Genomic DNA, 19,625 nt, shown 5'->3' on the forward strand with positions numbered 1-19,625 from the left:
ATGAGCTGGAGATAAGCCTTCCCAACCCCTTTACAAACAAAACCTCCAAACCAAAAGGAAAATTGCAAGATAGTTGCCTTAAAGAGGGCTGGCCGTATGGTGCTATTATAAGGAACTTCTAATTGCCTAAGATAGTGCTTGTAGGAATTGTATACGTACATTAGCTCCTAAAATGACTTCCTTCCCTTTTAAGATTTGATATATATCACTTTGTAATGACTAAGGGCCTTGTACGATAGAAGAGGCAACATTTGTCTTTGTTTGGCAATAGATATTTTACAAAGAATACATATATACACATAAGCATCTCAATATTTCTCTACTAATTATAGGACCTATATTATGCTAATCATATGTATTATGCATATTTACATGCTAGCATATGTTATTTTAACATCATAACCAATCCTTATTTTACTACGGGATATAACATCGACGTAATACTGCGGGGTGTAACAACTCAGTTCACCAACATGATTGAAGCCCCAGAAGAAGTATCTAGACTGACTCTGCTAGAAAAAGTTGAATATATGGTTGAAGAAGCTGAAACGCAGGCCGAGCATTCGAGAAATGGTCCATCTTCATCTGGCACTAAGCAGTCTATGGGAAAAGATGACAAATCAGCAATTCTGCAAGAACTGAAAAATTAAGAAAAGATGTTGATAAGGTAACAACTTCTGATATTGCTAGTTTTTTTCTGTAATTTATGTTATGGCAAATATTTCTTTAACTGCTTTTATTTTTTGCCTTAGGTCGGTTCAGACCTTAGATTTTTCAAGAAAGAGGTATACCTAATTTAGAATTTTTAGGCTTATTTATATATCTGTAAGCCTTATACTATCAGCTACGTTATAAACTTTTATGATTTTCTAGGTTTTTGAAGAACTAGGTAGCATGCAAGAGTTATGTAATAACCTAGTATTTCAAGAATAAACTTTTAAGTTAATAATTTAATTATAATTCCTTATTTATCATATAGATAACAGTAAATATATATATATATATATATATATTATTTAGAACAAATATTTATGTGTTGAGGGATAGGAAGAATATTATTTGAAATAAATATTTGAATAGGCTTAATTTATAATAGAACATATTAGTTGAATAATAAAGTGATTCTATTATATTATAATATTGAGTGCATAATGGATTAGGCCCACAACTTCTTTCGCTGGCCACATTTAAAGACCTAGAGGTAAGAGTCTAGTTGGCCTCTTAGGGAACTTGTAGAAAAACTTGCACAAACAGAGTATTTGGAAGGAACACGCCAGTGAGCTGGAAACAATGGATGCTATGTGATTTTTTATTTGTTATCATTGGTTAATGGAATTCTTGGCCAACGGGATTGATAGCTCAATGATCAGCGAACCAAAAGAAGAAACGATGACGGCGAGGACCTAGTTTCGGCTATTTTATCACAATAAATTATGAGGTATTGAAATATTTCTTTCACTTTATGATTATTATTTTTGTGAACAAGTGATAATGGTTGATATTGATGTACTTCTGAGGCCTTAGAAATAGAACTGTAATTTAATAATGAAAATCCTTACCCTTTAATGATGGACAAAACTTCTCAAGATTGCATTTTTGGAATTTAATTTCAGAACTTTGCACATGAAATTAGTTTCGGAGTTTTGCACACATATGTTGGATTAATTGTATTTTGTTATATAATAGGTTAAGTGGGGGAGAATTTAATAGCTCATTATTTCAAGAATAAACTTTTAAGTTAATACTTTAATTATAATTCCTTATTTATTAAATAGATAATAGTAAATATTTATTTGACACACACACACACATATATTATATTTAGAACTAATATTTATGTGTTGAGGGATAGGAAGAATATTATTTGAAATAAATATTTGAATAGGCTTAATTTATAATAGTACATATTAGTTGAATAATAAATTGATTCTATTATATCATAATATTGAGTGCATAATGGATTAGGCCCACAACTTCTTTCGCTGGCCACATTTAAAGACCTAGAGGTAAGAGTCTAGTTGGCCTTTTAGGGAATTTGTAGAAAAACCTGCACAAACAGAGTATTTGGGGTGTAACATCATTCTCCCCTTCGGAACATTCGTCCTCGAATGTTGACTGATACACTTATCGTTATCATAACTTATAACTATTGTGAATACCTTAATACTCTCCTTGCCATCTACGCAACTGTTCTGTGAATAAATCCAAAGGCCGGGGCATTCCCCCCTTTAGGCCTCTTTCTCACACCACGACTTGTGGTCGGAATTCTCCCAATCTCGTAACTGTTGCTACCTTCTATTATGCAGTCTGTACGACTTTGTCCTTGTAAGTGCGCCTATGCGACTCTTCTCTCCTTTTTCCTCCAGTTTTTAGCCATTGCTGGAGTTCTTCGCTCGGTACTTTGTCGAACTTACGAATATTGCTATATCTTATTTCATAGACCCGATTATCTATCCGCATAATTTTACTGCATCTAGGTAGGTCATATTATACTATAACTCTTACTTCGATTTATCATTACTGAGGTCTGCTACCAAACTCCAGGTTACTCTCATTGCTTATCCTATATGTATAAATCTAAATCCTTTAATGATTCTTCATTACTGTTCATTTTAAGACTGATAGCCTAATCTCATCTCATACTTTGTAACTTTTATCCATTTATTGTTGATTCACCCTAATGTCGATCCATAAGCTACCACTGATAACGTGACCTCTTATGTAACACTGCCACTAGGACTCACGTCTCATTGGGGAATGTCACGACCCAATTTTCCCTATGTTGGGTATCGTGATGGCACCTAGTCTTAGGGACTAGGTAAGCCTAACATTAATTGGAGCAACAACATTATTTAAATAACATCTAATAATTTGAAATAGAAATCCCTTAAATTTATAATTTCCAAAATCTGTAGTACAAGTCATAAGCTCTACAGAGTGTTTGCTAAAAAAATTCTAAATACAACTGTCTAGAAATAAGAATAAATAGTGCAAAATGAATATTTGAAGGTGACTCTGAAGCCTACGAACGCAACAACAGTTTCACCTTGAGTCTCCACAGCAACGACCCGCACAGCTACTAATGAATAGATACTTGGATCTGCACAAAAATATGCAGAAGTGTAGAATGAGCATACCACAGCGGTGCCCAGTAAGTATCAAGACTAACCTCGGTGGAGTAGTGATGAAGAATAGTCAAGACATCCACTGGTCTAATAAACTGAACAAGTATAAATATAGGAACAAAAAAAAATGATATCTACATAAAGACTAGGCAATATGACTCACAATACAGTAATTGCAACAAGAAAGGAAACAACAAGTGTCAGCGGAATACCATAAAACAATGACACAGAAAAGTGAATGGAATACAACCTAAATCCGGAATCACAAATACAACAAAGACAAGTAATAACTCAGCAACTACAATCGTTTTTACATCAGGTTTTAGTCAACAACTCCACGAGGTACCGAACCTCGGACAAATCACAACTCACGAGTCTCAATACCTGAACCCTAACTCTTGGCATCCTATGCCCTCATAACATCTCATAACCGCACTAACGACTCACATGCCAATAGAGCCATTCTCACATAGAAGGCAAGTAAACAAGGGTGAGCATCTATACCCAACAATATCAAGAAAACCTCTTATCCGATAAGAGTTCTTAACTATGTGTATGCTTGTGCAAGTGTCCTAACATAGTCTATACCAGCAAATAAGCCTAAGGAAAAAGAACGGACAACACGTAGAATATTTTCTCACAACTTTCAAAAGATAAAGCTCACACAGGTAAGTGTACCACTACACAAATATCAACAACAAGAATGCCCCCAGGCCATCACACATCATCACTATTCAATCTCTGATATAGCCCACCTTGTCTCGCCACATATGCAATAGTAACATAAATGCCCGCCTTGTCTCGCCACACATGCATAATAATATTCCCACCTTGTCTCGCCACATGCGCAACTTACATATATATATATATATATATATATATATATATATATATATATCCCACCTTGTCACGCCGCATGTATAGAAGACGCAAATCCAAAGGGGAAAATCCCCCCCCTCCCCCACAAGGTTAGGCAAGATACCTACCTCGAACCAAGCTCAACCGGTCCATAAAAATATCGTTTCCTTGATTATCCGACTCCGAATGGCCCAAATCTAGCCAAACACTTATGGACTCATCTAATTAATGAAATCAATACTTTAACAGAAATTCCGAAATCCGTCCTAAAAAGTCGACCCGGGCCCACGTCTCAGAATCGGGTAAAATTACAAAATACGAACACTGATTCACTCACGAGTCTAACCATACTAAAATCATCAAATTCCGATACCATTTCGTCCCCCAAATCGTGATTTTTTATATTTTCAAATTTTCTTCAAAAACCACCATTTTCCTCAACTCAAAACCCAAATTAAATGATAAAAATAAAGATAGAATCATGGAAATAAATAAATTCTAGGTAAAGAACAGTTACCCAATCGATTTTCTTGAAAAACCCACAAGGAATCGCTTAAAACCGAGCTCTACAAGTCAAAATATGATAAAAATGGCCGAACCCTCGATTTGGAAAAACTTACATTCTGCCCAGGCCTGAATGCATCGCGATCGCGGAAGAGGAGCTGCGATCGCGAAGAGGAAATGGCTACTGCCCGGAATTGATGTTGTGCGATCGCGAAGAAGGAAATTAATGGCCCAGGAACTGGCCTACGCGAATGCGTGAAACGGCATGCGAACGCGTGAAATGGCACACGAACGCGAAGAAGGAGAAAGCAAACCTTTGCGATAGCAAATGGAATCACGCGAACGTGAAGAACAATAATTCATTCTCCACAATTTGCACTACGCGAACGCGAGGGAACAGATTCGAACGCAAAGAAGGAGAAGGCAGACCTTCGCGATCGCGAACGTGATCATGCGAACACGAAGAACAACGAATTCCTCCTCCAAAATTACTCTTCGCGAACTCGAATGATGGGACCCGAACGCGATTAAGGAAACCAGATGACAGAAAATAGCAGTTCAAAAATAGAAGAAAATGGCCCGTAGCCCATCCAAAACACACCCGAGGCCTTCGAGACCCCGTCTAAACACACAAACATGTTCCATAACCTAACACAGACTCGCTCAAGGTCTTAAATCACATCGAACAACGCTGAAAATATGAATCGCACCATGAATCGAACTTAAGAACTTTCAAAACTTCCAACATCAAAAACTCGTGTCGAAACCTATCAAACCAACCCGGAATGACATCAAATTTTGCAGCCAAGTCCCAAATAACATAACGGAGCTATTCCAACTCTTGGAATCATATTCCGACCCTAATATCAAAAAGTCCACTTCCGGTCCAAATCTCCACGAATTTAACTTTCGCCATTTCAAGCCTAAATCAGCTATAGACCTCAGATTTACAGTTCAGACATGCTCCTAAGTCCAAAATTACCCAATAGAGGTAACGGAACCGACGAAACTCCATTCCGGAGTCGTCTTCCCACAATTCAGACTACTGTCAAAATCCTAAGACAGCTTCCATTTTAGGGACTAAGTGTCCCAAATCACTCCGAATTATCCGGTAACTGAATTCAACACGCACGCAAGTCAATACACATAATACGAAGCTACTCAATCTCTTATGCCACCGATCGGGACTAAAATTCTCAAAATGACCGGTCGGGTCGTTGCAGGGAACATCTAAAATGATTAGACCGATCCACCTGGAGCAATACCATGCTTTTATAACCGTATTTCATAGCATCCCAATGTGATTCACCTTACGTGGGTATTTTAATCCTGTACAATTCATGAAATCCCCTATTTGTTTTCAAATCATTACTCAAGCGAAGGCCCAAATGTCATCCTTTATCTATCACAATTACACCCTTATTTTACTACCAGGGCAGCATTCCATCTCTTCTAAATGCTATTAGTCTTAGACTCCTTTGAGTTTATTCAGGCTATACTGAGCTTTCTATAACTTAGAGAAACCATCAGTTCTCTTGTTTTCATGGGCTTAATCCCGAGGACTTATCCATTCTCGTCACCTTCTCACTCGCCCTTTCTTATCCTTACTAATGTCTTCCTAAAACCTTGTCGCTTTACCATACTTTAGCTTGCGACCTACACATATCTATTTATATAATTTGACACCTTCCTTCAACTTGCTTGCACTATAGATTTTCTTATGTTATTCTGGAACATCAAGCGAAACATCACATCGTTTCCAACTCTTCTTTGCTCTCTTGACTAGATCTCTCGGTACCTAGAAATCATAGGCTGGAAGATATGCCACTGATGATGTCGCTATCATTCCTGGATACTGAATCCCTGCGCTTCTAGCCTTCTATCCGAAGTATGAATTATTCACAATCTTCTGCATTTGAGTATCTCGTACGTTATTCACCTTTACCTTAAAATCTCGCATCATATCTTCTATTTCTTTCATGACCTCCCTTCCATATAGGTATAATTCACATCTACAACTTGAAGCTCTATTATAATACTTGCACCTCTGATCCACACACAATCCAGTGGGAGCTTCATACTGACTTCTTATGAGGCTGGTACTCTTCTAACTGGATTTATTGTAGAGCTGTTATAGAATATGGTTGTTGTACTATCTCTTTTGTACCTCTGATATTAAGAGTGATCCTGCAATGTTCTCAATCACGAGGTCTATAATTTTCTTGGTCCAATAATCAGATTCCTGATTTACTTAGTTGATGTAACTCTTTAGTTTCCTCTTCCCTTTGATCAACCTTTATGCAGGCTTAAGCTATCTTCCAATCTGCGGCTCATGGACGCTATGGAATATCTGTGATACCATCATTTAACAATTCAATCCTTTATCTATGCCATGGACTCACTTCTTTCTTTTAACTTATACTAGAGTCTTCTATGGCTGTATGATTGCCAATATATATGCTTCATGGATAATATTCTGAAATCTTAAGTGCGTTCATAACGTAACTATCTCTGGATCACTAATCGAATAATTCCTTTCGTTCCTTCTCAACTTTCTTTAAATGTAAGCAATTACTTTTCCAGGTCGTTTTGCCACTTGTTGCATGCATACTTAGCTTATCTTAGTTCTCATGCATGCCAAACTTTTCATGCAACTCATATGATCTCGAATATTACTTTTGACTTTTCTTACCGTTCCTTAGCCATGGTAGGTGCCACTTTCTTATGGAGTGTATACAATATTGTAGTGAGACTGTTTTTACATGACAATTTCATCTTTAGGTCAATGTGCTTAGGTTGAAGCCTTCTTCCTTATTTCCTCAGCTAGTCTTTCGTTGTAGTACTTAGGGAAGACCTTCTGACTCTTGTAAAGCTACGAGCTTATTACATCGTATACTTGACGGAATTTTTTATGTTCTTCCTCGCCTATAATTATCCATGGTTACTTATCTCCACGCCCTTGTGCTTGTAGGGTTGCTCCTGAACTGAAGTTTTGACTGTCTTCCTAGTAAGACTATCTTTTATTTCCGTAATATTTATACGGTACCTTTAACTACCCCAACTCTTATCTGAATATTTCTCAAGGGTCACGATGTCGTATCTGGGAGACTGAATTCCCATGTTGGGGTTCACTATGTTTATCTTGCACAATTTGTTGATTTATCTGTAACCTCTTGTCTAGCTATAACTAGACTCTTCCTGAATCAACTACTAACTGCTCGTTGGTCCATTCTCATATATGTATTCTGCTTAATCCCTCTTGGTTTATTCCCTCTGTCTTAACTTACGTCCCGCACTGGCTCCTTATTTATCAATAACATCTCGGGTAGGAACCCTTACTTTCTTTTCTTGACATCGTGTTTGCATAATGTTCTGGAATCGTAGCATATCTGTAGGATTTGAATCAGTGCAATCTCATCCCTTTTCTCATTTTTATCGCATTCTTCCTTTACCATTCCATAGTTACTAGAACCGCTTAATTCTGACTTAATACCACATCCCTCCATATTCCCCCCCTTTAGGGGAGTACTAAGATTTAGTGTCATGACGATCTACCTATAGATGTTTTACCTCTTCATCTTTGACATCTTTTCACATCATCGATGACCCTTACTCGCCTTGCGGTAATCCTTCTCTTCCAAGGATAACAAAATTCTTTACTCACGGAGGTGACACCTAGTGTAACTGGCACACATAGTCCCTTAAGCTTAACTTTTCTCACATTGCTTGCTTTAGGGAAGCGTATTCCTGAATGACCTTTAAAGGGTATTCTTCTATCCTCCATTCTATTATCGTCAGAACGCAATCTATGAAATTCTCATGATGCCAACTATTATCAAATCACCCAGTCCCTAATTCATATTTAGTTTACCTTGTTCACCAGCCCATACTGATTTGTATTACTCTGGGGTCTAACTTTTCCTTCTAGTTATCACGCTAGAGTCACAAACTTATTTCTCGAAATGAGGATATGACTTTATGTCCTATACTCTTTTGTTGTCACAAAGCCTGTCACCTCTCATCTTTTCCTTTCCTTGACTATAGACTCTGTAATACTGTCATTTTTTTATCTACCATTATCATCCATGTAGCACACCTTACTCATAATACTTCATTAACTCTATTCTTATTTCTCACTAACATTTATGTCTATCACTTTATTCTGAAAACTTGGACAAGACATTCTTTTGCTTTTAGTTCCCTTGCTCCATCTACTCACTCTTCGGGTTGCGTAACATTCTTTCTCTACTAGGGACGGGAGCCACACGAAAATAATATTTATCCCTTTCAGTCTTCCAGTGCGTATCTTTGTAGTACTCATATCTAGCTGTACTATTCTAGAGTGCACCATCTGGGGTCTCACAAGGAGATCTATTAGCACATTTGCTATATCCTTCGAAAATGTCAACTAACGCAAGCAATCCATCCACCATTTTGGGTTACTCTAACCCCAGCCGGATACTGATATTCTGTCCTCCTCTTAAACCAAATCTGCCTGCTCCCATAGGGCATAATTGAGATGGGCGTGGCTAATTGTATATACATCTGTTATTATTGAAGGTAATTCAAAATGCTTATATTTTTCTGCCTGAATTGTAAATACCGATAATCTTCATTAATCGGGTACCTCATACCCTTCTCACCTTGCTTCTTTTACTTTTTGAAACTTGTACCTTCTGATTCTCTCGTTGCTTTTTACCATATGGATGGGTAGATATTCATGCCTTAGGGCTCCTTATCGAGAGGCTTACACGTCTTAGTACACACATGTTCTGCTGAAGACCTTATAATTGCTCATCATAAGCATCATGAAAAATCGAGTTCCTCTGGCTTGCTCTTCCACATCCACATGCAATCTCTTACCAACTGTCTTTCTGGATGTAGTCATCGTTGTATTACGAATAAGATAGAGCTTAGGAAATTGAGTTCTTACAACTGAGCTCTACCACACGATCTAGAGTAAGAAGAAAGAGTGACAGTCCTAAATGCCCTGTAGCCTCTTGCTTATAAGTGTGGTGCATGACACACCCATAAACAAAACTCTACTAGACACAGCTTGTAGACTCCCTAGGACAGAACTGCTCTGATACCACTTTTGTCACGACCCAAACCGATGGGCTGCGACGGGCACTCGGTACCTTACTCATCCGAATACCAACGTAACGTATCTTTCGTATCATACTATCATAGGTAAATGAGCCAGAGAGGCTGTCGTGAGATAAGTAGAATAAACATGAGAGAATACTTGACATAAAATGACCCAACCTGATATAGAAACTTACATGCGTGACATACGGGCCTATAAGGCCAACATGATCATTTAGAAACTCAAAACATAGGCCGACAAGGATATACAAGTATCTGTATACATGACATCTATCTACAAGTCTCTAAGAGTACATAAATATCATAAAGGCCGGGACAGGGCCCCGCCATACCATTCAATACATGTCCTAATTATACTGACCAAATAAGCAACTCCGGAGAAAATGGAGCGCACTGATACCTTCTGCTGAGCTGATAGCCTACTTGGAGGACTCTCAACCTGTCTATCGGGACCTGCGGGCATGAAACGCGGCATCCCCAGGCAAAAGGGATGTCAGTACAAATAATGTACCGAGTATTTAAGGAATGAAAATCAGTAAACAATAGACATGGGAGAAACATGGAGTAAAAGACTCAACATGTAAGTCTGAATAAATTTATGAATCATTAATATTTATAATGTCATGCATATGCGTATAAATGTCATACCATGCATAGGTATATGCGTACATAACATCATCAAGCCTCTGAGGGCATCCCATCATATCATCTCGGCCACTGTGGGCAAAATCATCAATGTATACCAGCTGATCAGGTGGTGGTGCGTATATAACGCCATAACCTTTTCCCATATCCCATATGCATATTTTATATATATATATATATATATACATACGTGTGTATAATGTCATCTGGTCATGGGTCAATATAAATGAATGCAATGCATAAAAAGTACGTCAATAAAATTTCTCGCAATGTCATAATACCATTATGCCTTTGATTAATATCATAAAGTAAACCTTATCCACTTACGTATTTTCTGAGACCCATGAACAGACGATAGAAGAATAAGACATATGGGGAATCAATAACATAGGAACCTCTAGTATTTCTATGAATAGAGTCATTTATGAAAATTGTGCATTTGCTCATTTTGTTTGTATCGTATGGATCATGCCAAAAAGAAAGAAGGGATAGCCTTAACATACCTGAGCTGATTCTCTTGACAAACCCTTTAATACACGTCAATTGCAATAAAACACGTAACGGCAGATCGAAGTAGGAAAAAATCCGTATGATATTCTTGAGAAAGATTACACCGTACTTCCTTAGAATTGCAAAATCTCACGTTGCTAAGTATTAAGTAGTCTTGTATGAGATTTGATTGTAGCAAATCACGTATGTAATTTGTATGAAATTATATATGATTTTGACAATATACCAGCTCCGACCATTGTCAAATCATGTGTGCAATCTTTCTGAAACATGATGCTTGTGTCTTCTAATCTTAAGGGGATAAGCAAACATTAGCTTGCATGTGTTGAGGGAAGTGAATATCATTATGAAAATCTTGATCAGAAAGCTAAAGAGAATGTGAAATCTTGTTGTATGCTCTAACAATGTGACACCTTGCTACATAGTATATGAGTCACTTATTTGGGCTAGTGTGCTTGCCACGTTGGGGGGGGGGAGGGGTTAAGCTTAACAAAATGCTTAATTAATTAGTTAATCTCCCACCAAAAATTATTAATTACCCAATTATCTACATAATTAAGAATTATCTCGATTTAAATACTAGTCACTTTTAACACACTTTATGTACCCTACTATCATGGTTATGTGGATAGTCCATAAATACCGGGTATTATAACTCGGACCGTATTTTATCTTAAAATGTCAAATTTTGACGAAACTCATTTTTTTCGATTCGCTTACCCTCTCACCTTTACGAATTTACTTATTACTTATTTGAAATAGCATAATACTTATGGTTTGAAATAGCATAATACTTATGGCCTCAAAATAATCTCATTCCCGAGCTTACGTCGATTAATTTACGATGAAACTTTAACGTACGAAAATGCGGGATGTAACATCTCATTTTTGAGTTTTCATTAATTTACTTATGGCGTACTTCCACGTATGAAAATATGGGGTGTAACACTGATGAACCCTTAGGAAATTTTACATTCGTGTATTCTTGTCTTGCGGATTTGTTGGTTCCAGTAACTAATCTTCTGTATTCTATTCTCTCACAGATGGTGAGGACACGTGCTACTAGACAGGATGGACAGCCACCTGTACCACCAGCTAGGGCCACAAGAGGCCGAGGTCGCAGTAGGGGCCGCGACAGGGGCAGAGGTGCCATCTCGTACAGCAGCTAGGGCAGCACCTGCAGATCCACCAGTCGCTCCAGCTCAGAAGCAGGTTCCAGATGTAGTTGAGCCAGTGGGGCCAGCTCAGGCACTAGCGGTGCCCATTGTGATTCCAGGCCTTCAAGAGGCTTTGGCCCAAATATTGACGATTTGCACTTGACTTGCTCAGGTGGTATCGGCTCAGGCCAGAGAAGGTACTCATACCCCCGCTGCTCGTACTCCAGAGTAGGCGATGCAGGGACTTCAGACATCGGAGGTACTGCCAGCCCAGCTGGTTGCAGCTTCTCAGCCCCCGATGGTCCCAGTTATGGCTGATGATGAGCAGAGAAGACTTGAGAGATTTGGGAGGCTTCGGCCTCCATTATTTAGTGGTGTTGAGTCGGAGGATGCCCAGGACTTCTTGGACAAGTGCTAGTGGATGCTTCGTACAACGGGTATTCTGGAGACCAGTGGGGTCTCGTTCACTACTTTTCAGTTTTCTAGGTCTGCCTTTAGATGGTGGGAGACTTATGAGAGGCGTAGGACAGTCGGTGCAACACCACTTACACGGTAGGAGTTCTCCGTTCTCTTCTTGGAGAAGTTCATACCGTCGTCTCGCAGGGAGGATCTGCGCAGGTAGTTTGAGCAGCTTCGGCAGGATGGCATATCTTTGACCCAGTACGAGATGAGGTTTCCTAAACTAGCTCGCCATACGGTTTGGCTTGTTCCCAATGATAGGGAGAGGATCATGAGGTTCATTGATGGCCTCACGTATCAGTTGTTATTGCTTATTACTAGAGAGAGGGTATCTGGTGCCACTTTTGACGAGGTGGTTGACATTGCTCAGCAGATAGAGATGGTTCATAGCCAGGAGCGAGGTGAGAGGGAAGCCAAGAGGCCTCGAGGTTCGGGCGGTTTTGGTGGTGTACCTTCTGGGGGCAGTCCTACCACAGTAGGGGTCGTCCTTATAGGCCCGCTCAGACGACTCGTCCAGCTCATTGTGGCGCATCAGCTAGCCACGGTTCTTATAGTGCTCACTCAGTCCAGTCTTCATGTAACACCCCAGAAATATTTGAAGTATTTCAGTGTAAAGCCCCGTAAATTTCGCAAGTGAATTCAAGTTTTCCTGGTGCCGGAGTAGGCTTACGTGTTTGAGGATGGTATAAGATATTCGCGGCGAGCTTGCTCGCTGCGGTTCGGACTTTTTGGGTTGAACAATGCACCGGAAAGTAAAAGAAAATTTTTGGCGAAAAAACGCGTTTATGCGGTCCATTATGTTACCGCATAATTACTCTGCGGGCTGCATAATGGCCGCAGAAGTGAACAGGAGAAGGGCCAGTATGGGGGCAATTATGCGGTCGGATATGCGACCGCATAACAGTTATGCGGTGCATTATGCGATCGCATAAAAGTTATGCGGACAGCATAGTGATCGCATACACGGACAACTTTTTGATCGTTTTGGTTTGTAATTATGCGACCAATATGCGGTCCATATATCCATTATGCGGTCACATATGCGACCGCAGAACATCTTACGGAGCTCCATTTTTGGGTTTTTAAAACCCGACTCTACTTCGTTAAATACATGCTTTGGGTCATTTTTGAGAAAAATTCTAATGGTTTAGAGAGAAGGAAGAGTGTTTTAGAGAGAGAGGAAAACCCTAGGCTAATTATTTATCAAGTCTTGCTCAAATCTTGAAAGATTAATAAGGAAAACCCACAAGTTCTTCATCTAAGAGATCCGGAATGCTAAGAATTTCGGCTCATTCTAGAGTTAAGGAAGCTCGATTGAGGTATATTGGCTAAACTTTCTCTCTTGGAATTGAATTCCATAATGTTTTCGTAAGTTTCAAAGTATGGGTTGCGTATTAAAAGGTTATGGCTTTGAGTCGTGTTTCAATGAAAGATAGTATGCCAAATTGTGTGAGAAAATCTCAATATTCTTAAGACTCTTAATTGCTCGTATGTGTACCTAAAGTCTTGATTTGGAAATGCCTTATTGTTGATAATCTATAAAGATGGTTGGAAGTGAAATAAGTTAATTGGGGATATAGAGTGTGGCCAACGTGCCAAGAATTTAAGTTATGATTGTGTCTAGTAGTGCAAATGATTTGAGAAGTTGCGATAAAGATTATAAAATGAGCCTCGACTCAATTGTTTAAAAATGACCTCGAAGATAGAATTACCTAAAAGCTTTTGTACTCAATTCATGCCCATTAGTGGTTGCTTTAACTAATACTTTGCTTTATAAATATATCTAGTGTGATTCGAGTTCTATATACTCATGTGTTGAACTGGTATATTGTCATTGCTAGGGAAGAGCATTGTAAGAATAAATGGTGTATTAATTATTTATGATTTTCATGTGTGTTTCTATTGCTGGATGGTATGCCTCATTTTTTGGGAAGAAACCATTTGTGCGTGAAGTTTCCATTTCAAATGGATTTGAAGTATATGATTTCTGAAATATCATATATGTTGATACTTGATGGTGATCGTTGAAATTGAAAGAGGTGAAAGTGTGGAATATGAAATACGACCATCGTGCTAGGAATAAAGAATCTTGTGAATGGCCTAATGAGCCAAGGAAATATTATCGTTGTGAATGACTGGAATACTAATGAGAATTTATACAATGTGAAAGATGTTGAGGTAAGTACAATTGTATTTATGATATTTCTGTTTGCAAATCAAATAAAAAAATGTTTTTGGGAGCATCATTAGCTAAACCGAGGAAGGGTGGGTCATAAGGCCCACACCTGAAACTACACGTGCCGGTATAGGGGTGGATTGTGATTATTCCCCTTAATTGGGATGAAACTGGAACCTTTGTGGATTGGAAAAGTCAACCCGCACGACATATGTGGGAAGGCGGCCTAGCTGATCGGGTGAAGATCAGACGCCATATTGCGCATATAGTGGTACTACTCTTGGTAACAACTTTCTTTCGCATCACATGTCAAATCACATTGTTCGTGGGGAGATGGCCTAGCCGATCGGGCGTGATCGGACTCCGTGCTAACAAAGATGGTGGTATATCGATGCTAATGATCTCCCAACAAAAATTTTATATGAAGTTCGTAATTTGAAAATTATTATGTTTTAACTGGATGTTTGGATATTGTTGATTGTGACTTGCTGTTTCTATGTATTTTCTTTTCTTATACGGGCATTCTATTTTGAAAGAGGATTTTTAGCTATTCATACTAGTGCTATTCGACAGTACTAACGTCCCTTTTGCCGGGGGCGCTGCATCTTTAATGGATGCAGGTGTTTCTTCAGCAGGCGGCATTGATTAGTGATAGCAGTACACTCTTTTAAGCTGATTTGGTGAGCCCCACTTCGTTTCGGGGTCATGTATCTTTTGTTTCTCATGTACTGCGTTTTGAGGTATAGCCGGGGCCTTGTTGCCGACATTTCCATATTACTTTTCTATTGTACTTAGAGGCTCCGTAGACAGGTTGTGGGTTATGGTTGATGTTGGGAATTGAATTAGAAATGTTGGTACTTGGAAATTATGTTTTTCATTAATTCTATAAACTCGTAATGTTTTGAAAATTATGAATGAAGCTGTTAATGGGAATGAAAAGGAAGTTGTTAATAAAATCTTTTCAGTGATTGGTTAATGGAGTACATCTCCTCTTTATTCATGGATGAGTTTGGGTAGAAGGAAGCCTAATAGGCTTGCTCGACCGAGTTTTCTCGATTGAGCGCCGGTCGCGCTCCCTGAGTTTGGGGCGTGACAAACTTGGTATCAGAGCTTAAAGTTTTAAAGTATCCTAGGATGTCTCGGAGCCGTGTCTAGTAGAGTCCTCCTTATCGGTGTGTTATCGACCACATCTATAATGAGGAGGCTACTTGGACATTTAGGAATTTCACACTTCTTTGATACTCCAGATCGTGCGATAGAGCTCAAGATAGGAAGCTAATTTCCTCGTTATGTCTCATGATTTTATTTCAGATGAGTAATCCACGAGTTCAAAACAACGAGGAGGGAATGACCGCTCCGTTGAATCTGGGAGAGATTACACAAGAGTTCGTTGGGAGAATGCGTCGAGCCATGGAGGGGTTGGAAGAACTTATTGCTAAGGGAAGTGTCCTTATTCCTACCACTGTCACCGCACCACCGGATCGAGTGGTGAGAGAATCTAAGAAACGTAAAAGTGTTGTTGGTGCTAATGAACCAGATTGTGTGATTTGCAAGAAGCGACACTTGGGAACATGTTGGATGATATGTTATGGTTGTGGAAACAGGGGGCACAAGAAGAACAAATGCCCTAGGTTGGGTACACCTATCCAGTTATGTCCGTCATGCGGGAAGGAACATTTGGCATCGTGTTGTGAGTATGCTCAGTAGCACGTTAGAGATGGTATCTTTGGTCAATTCCAAAGGCCCACACAGTAATCCGGTGCTGGAATTGTTAATCCCGCATTGGAAGCTTGGAGGAAGGATAAGGGGTATGCTTATGATGTATGCAAAAAGGGTAAATATCATGTCAGTGAGATGAGTCAGTTCAGCGGACCTCATCCCCATTGTGTGAAGTGTGGGAGATGCCATCTATGAGTGTGTCACTATGGTACAAAGGTATGCTACAAGTGTGGTATGACAGGCCACTTTCAAAGAGATTGTTATTTGTCTCGCCAGAGCATGGGCAAGGGTATGGCACAGCCAGCCAGTTCTGTAGCTACTACATCCATAGCGCCTCCCCCAGCTAGAGGCACTATAACGCCTGCAGGGCGTGGAATAACTAGGGGTGGTATTTAGAGCTCGGGAGGGCCCAACAGGTTTTATGCTATGAGGAGACATCAAAAGTTTGAGGTTTCTCCAGATGTGGTTACAGGTATATTGACTGTCCGATCTCATGATGTGTATGCTTTTATTGATCCCGGTTCCACTCTGTCATACGTCACTTCTTATGTTACTATGGAAGTTGGGATAGAACCGAAACAACTTTATGAGTCATTCTCTGTATCTACTCTTAGAACGAGACACAGTATTCATGAAGCCTCTTTATCACAATTCCTTATATTTACAACCTCTTGAGAAATTGAGTTCTATAATGGGTTCCTTGAATTGCGTTATAACCCTAGGTTAATACTTCCCACTGCTTCCCTAAATTCTCAACAAGGGACAATACTTGATGAATTTCGTACAGAATCTTTTGATTCAAATGGATAACATCTACTCATTTGTGCCTATACATGCATCATAATATTTACCTATGTGGTATCATATCCAATGGAAAGCAGCCTAGTGTTGAGATCCTTTTTGAGTTACTGTTTTCCTCTCCGGTATATGTAACTTCTATGGTTGGAACAATTATTCTACTCCTTTATGAATAGTATTTTTGAATCCTTTTCATTGTCTAGTAACATGAGAGTATATCTTAGCACCTATCATGTGCGTACATGTCAATTGAAAGGGGCCACTTATACGCATAAAGTTTCTCAGCAACTTGAGATTTATCACAAATTCATCACAGGGAGGTCTTGTTGTTTACCCATCTCAGTATGACTTTCATGTCCACCTAGATCATGCCTCAGTGAGTAACTCACCTTGTTCCTAGTATTGTGGTTGCCTGTGAATTGGCCTGATGTGGCAACTTGAGAGTTGTTATGGCAAAAACATGTCTAGCTCACGGCAAAGTGTTCATTCTCTCTAACTAATGCATAATTTTATCCCAACATTAAGATGTTCTAGCTACATGATTCCACTTGTGTGAGATTGAAAGTTAAGCAACCTTATGATGAGCATATTGAATTGAAAGACAAACTCGTCGTATCTCTAGTCCTCTCACATAGGATCTAATATTGGCAAAGGTTAAGCTGTGGGAATGATAATAATCTCACAAGTGTTCAACTTCTTTTCATCCTCATAAGCTTGTGGCATAGATACCTTGTGCTAGTTACTGTTAAGAGTGTAATGCAACTTTGTGTATCTTGAAACCCATATCATATTCAGGGTGCTAGCATATTCTCATTTCGAGTTAAACTGATTTTTCCCTACATACCAAGAGGCGAGTCACATAAGTGTTAGCTCTCTTTAAGGCTTACTATTGCCAAATAAGGCACGAATGGAATGAAACAATTGTTGATGTCCTTTTCATGACTCATTTCTTTTAAATCTCAGAATCATGAACATTTTCCCTACATTATCAATGCCTACTAGGCAACTCTATGACTCGTTTGTTGAACCGATGATGTCACCACAACGAATCACCATGTCAGCGTTATTGGTAGTGACCTTCATGTCTCTTAGGATATAACCTCCTGAAATGCCGTGCTCAGCATGTTGATGGATTCTTGAATAATTCCAGCGAAATCTCGAACCTCGTTGTTCCTGTTTGTAGCAAATCTATCGAGTATTGTAGGATCAAGCATGTCAAACAAGAAGCATCATCCTGTGATCAAATATATAGGATAGGAAATTTTATGGTCATAGTCAAGCTAGCACATCTTAGAGAAATTGTTGGAGGTTGCCAAAGGTTTAGTTTGGGTGTTCGGCGTGGAGATTTAGATTTGAAGAAAGTGAATGGGTTATTCTCAATATTTTTTGCATGAGGATGCTATGTGAATTGTTAATAAAGGTAAAGTATGTGAGTTCACATTAGGCCTTATGAAATTTTGAAAGGAAATAGGCTAAACTATGAGTATGATATTTCCTTGTTATTGTTCTCCATGTACCCGGTGTTTCGTGTGTCTATGTCTAATAAGGTGAAGATAAGGGATAATGGGATTGTGAGGAGAAACTATTTGCTATCCTTGTTAGAAACGTCCGGGAGTTGAGATTGTCTCCATTAATGTGTTATGGCGAAGTCTGTAAGTTGAGGAGACCACATGGAGGGGAAAAAGTGTTAAGGAAATAAAATGCTCCCACTTGAGTGTATAGTTAAATGATTGTGATTTGAAAGGTACTTCTGTGTGTTATGATTTAAATATGTGCAGCTCATGTCCAAATACCACTCTTGATAGTATAATGCCTGTAATGATGAGATTAGTGATGTTGTTATACATGGTGATGTTTTGTCAAGTTGCGGATGTGTTGTTAGGAATTGTTTTGGTGTTACTCTGGCAGGTGGATAGGCCCAGTTACAAGGGAGGCTCTGGCGAAATATTTTTGGAAATTTAGGGAGTTAGCCAAATTTTGAAACTACTGGTGTGTGTCAACCAACAGTTGAACCACGTTGAATGCTAATGGCGGATTTTGACCCTCATTCGAGAACGAATGATACTAAGCGGGGGGAGAATATAACACCCCGAAATATTTTGAAGTATTTCAGTGTAAAGCCCCGTAAATTTCGCAAGTGAATTCAAGGTTTCATGGTGCCGGAGTAGGCTTACGTGTTTAAGGATGGTATAAGATCTTCGCGGCGAACTTGCTCGCCGCGGTTCAGACTTTTTGGGTTGAACAATGCACCGGAAAGTAAAGGAAACTTTTTGGGGAAAAGCACATTTATGCGGTCTATTATGCGATCGCAAGCTCGCCGCAGTTCGGACTTTTTGGGTTGAACAATGCACCGGAAAGTAAAGGAAACTTTTTGGGGAAAAGCGCATTTATGCGGTCTATTATGCGATCGCATAATCAGTCTGCGGGCCGCATAATGGCCGCAGAAGTGAGCAGGAGAAGGGCCAGTCTGGGAGCAATTATGCGGTCGGATATGCGACCACATAACTATTATGCGGTGCATTATGCGATCGCATAACTGTTATGCGGACCGCATAGTGATCGCATACA

The 19,625-nt window shown here is 39.3% G+C and overlaps 1 long non-coding RNA gene across 1 annotated transcript; it reads left to right on the forward strand.

Moving 5' to 3' along the window:
* Positions 1 to 1,174: 1,174 nt before the first annotated feature.
* LOC138903226 (uncharacterized) lies at positions 1,175 to 15,479 on the forward strand. The gene is made up of 2 exons (XR_011412525.1): positions 1,175 to 1,438; positions 11,792 to 15,479. It is a non-coding gene; the product is annotated as an uncharacterized lncRNA (long non-coding RNA).
* The last annotated feature ends 4,146 nt before the right edge of the window (positions 15,480 to 19,625 follow it).

The sequence above is a fragment of the Nicotiana tomentosiformis genome, chromosome 1 (assembly GCF_000390325.3).
Source record: "Nicotiana tomentosiformis chromosome 1, ASM39032v3, whole genome shotgun sequence".
Lineage (NCBI taxonomy): Eukaryota > Viridiplantae > Streptophyta > Magnoliopsida > Solanales > Solanaceae > Nicotiana > Nicotiana tomentosiformis.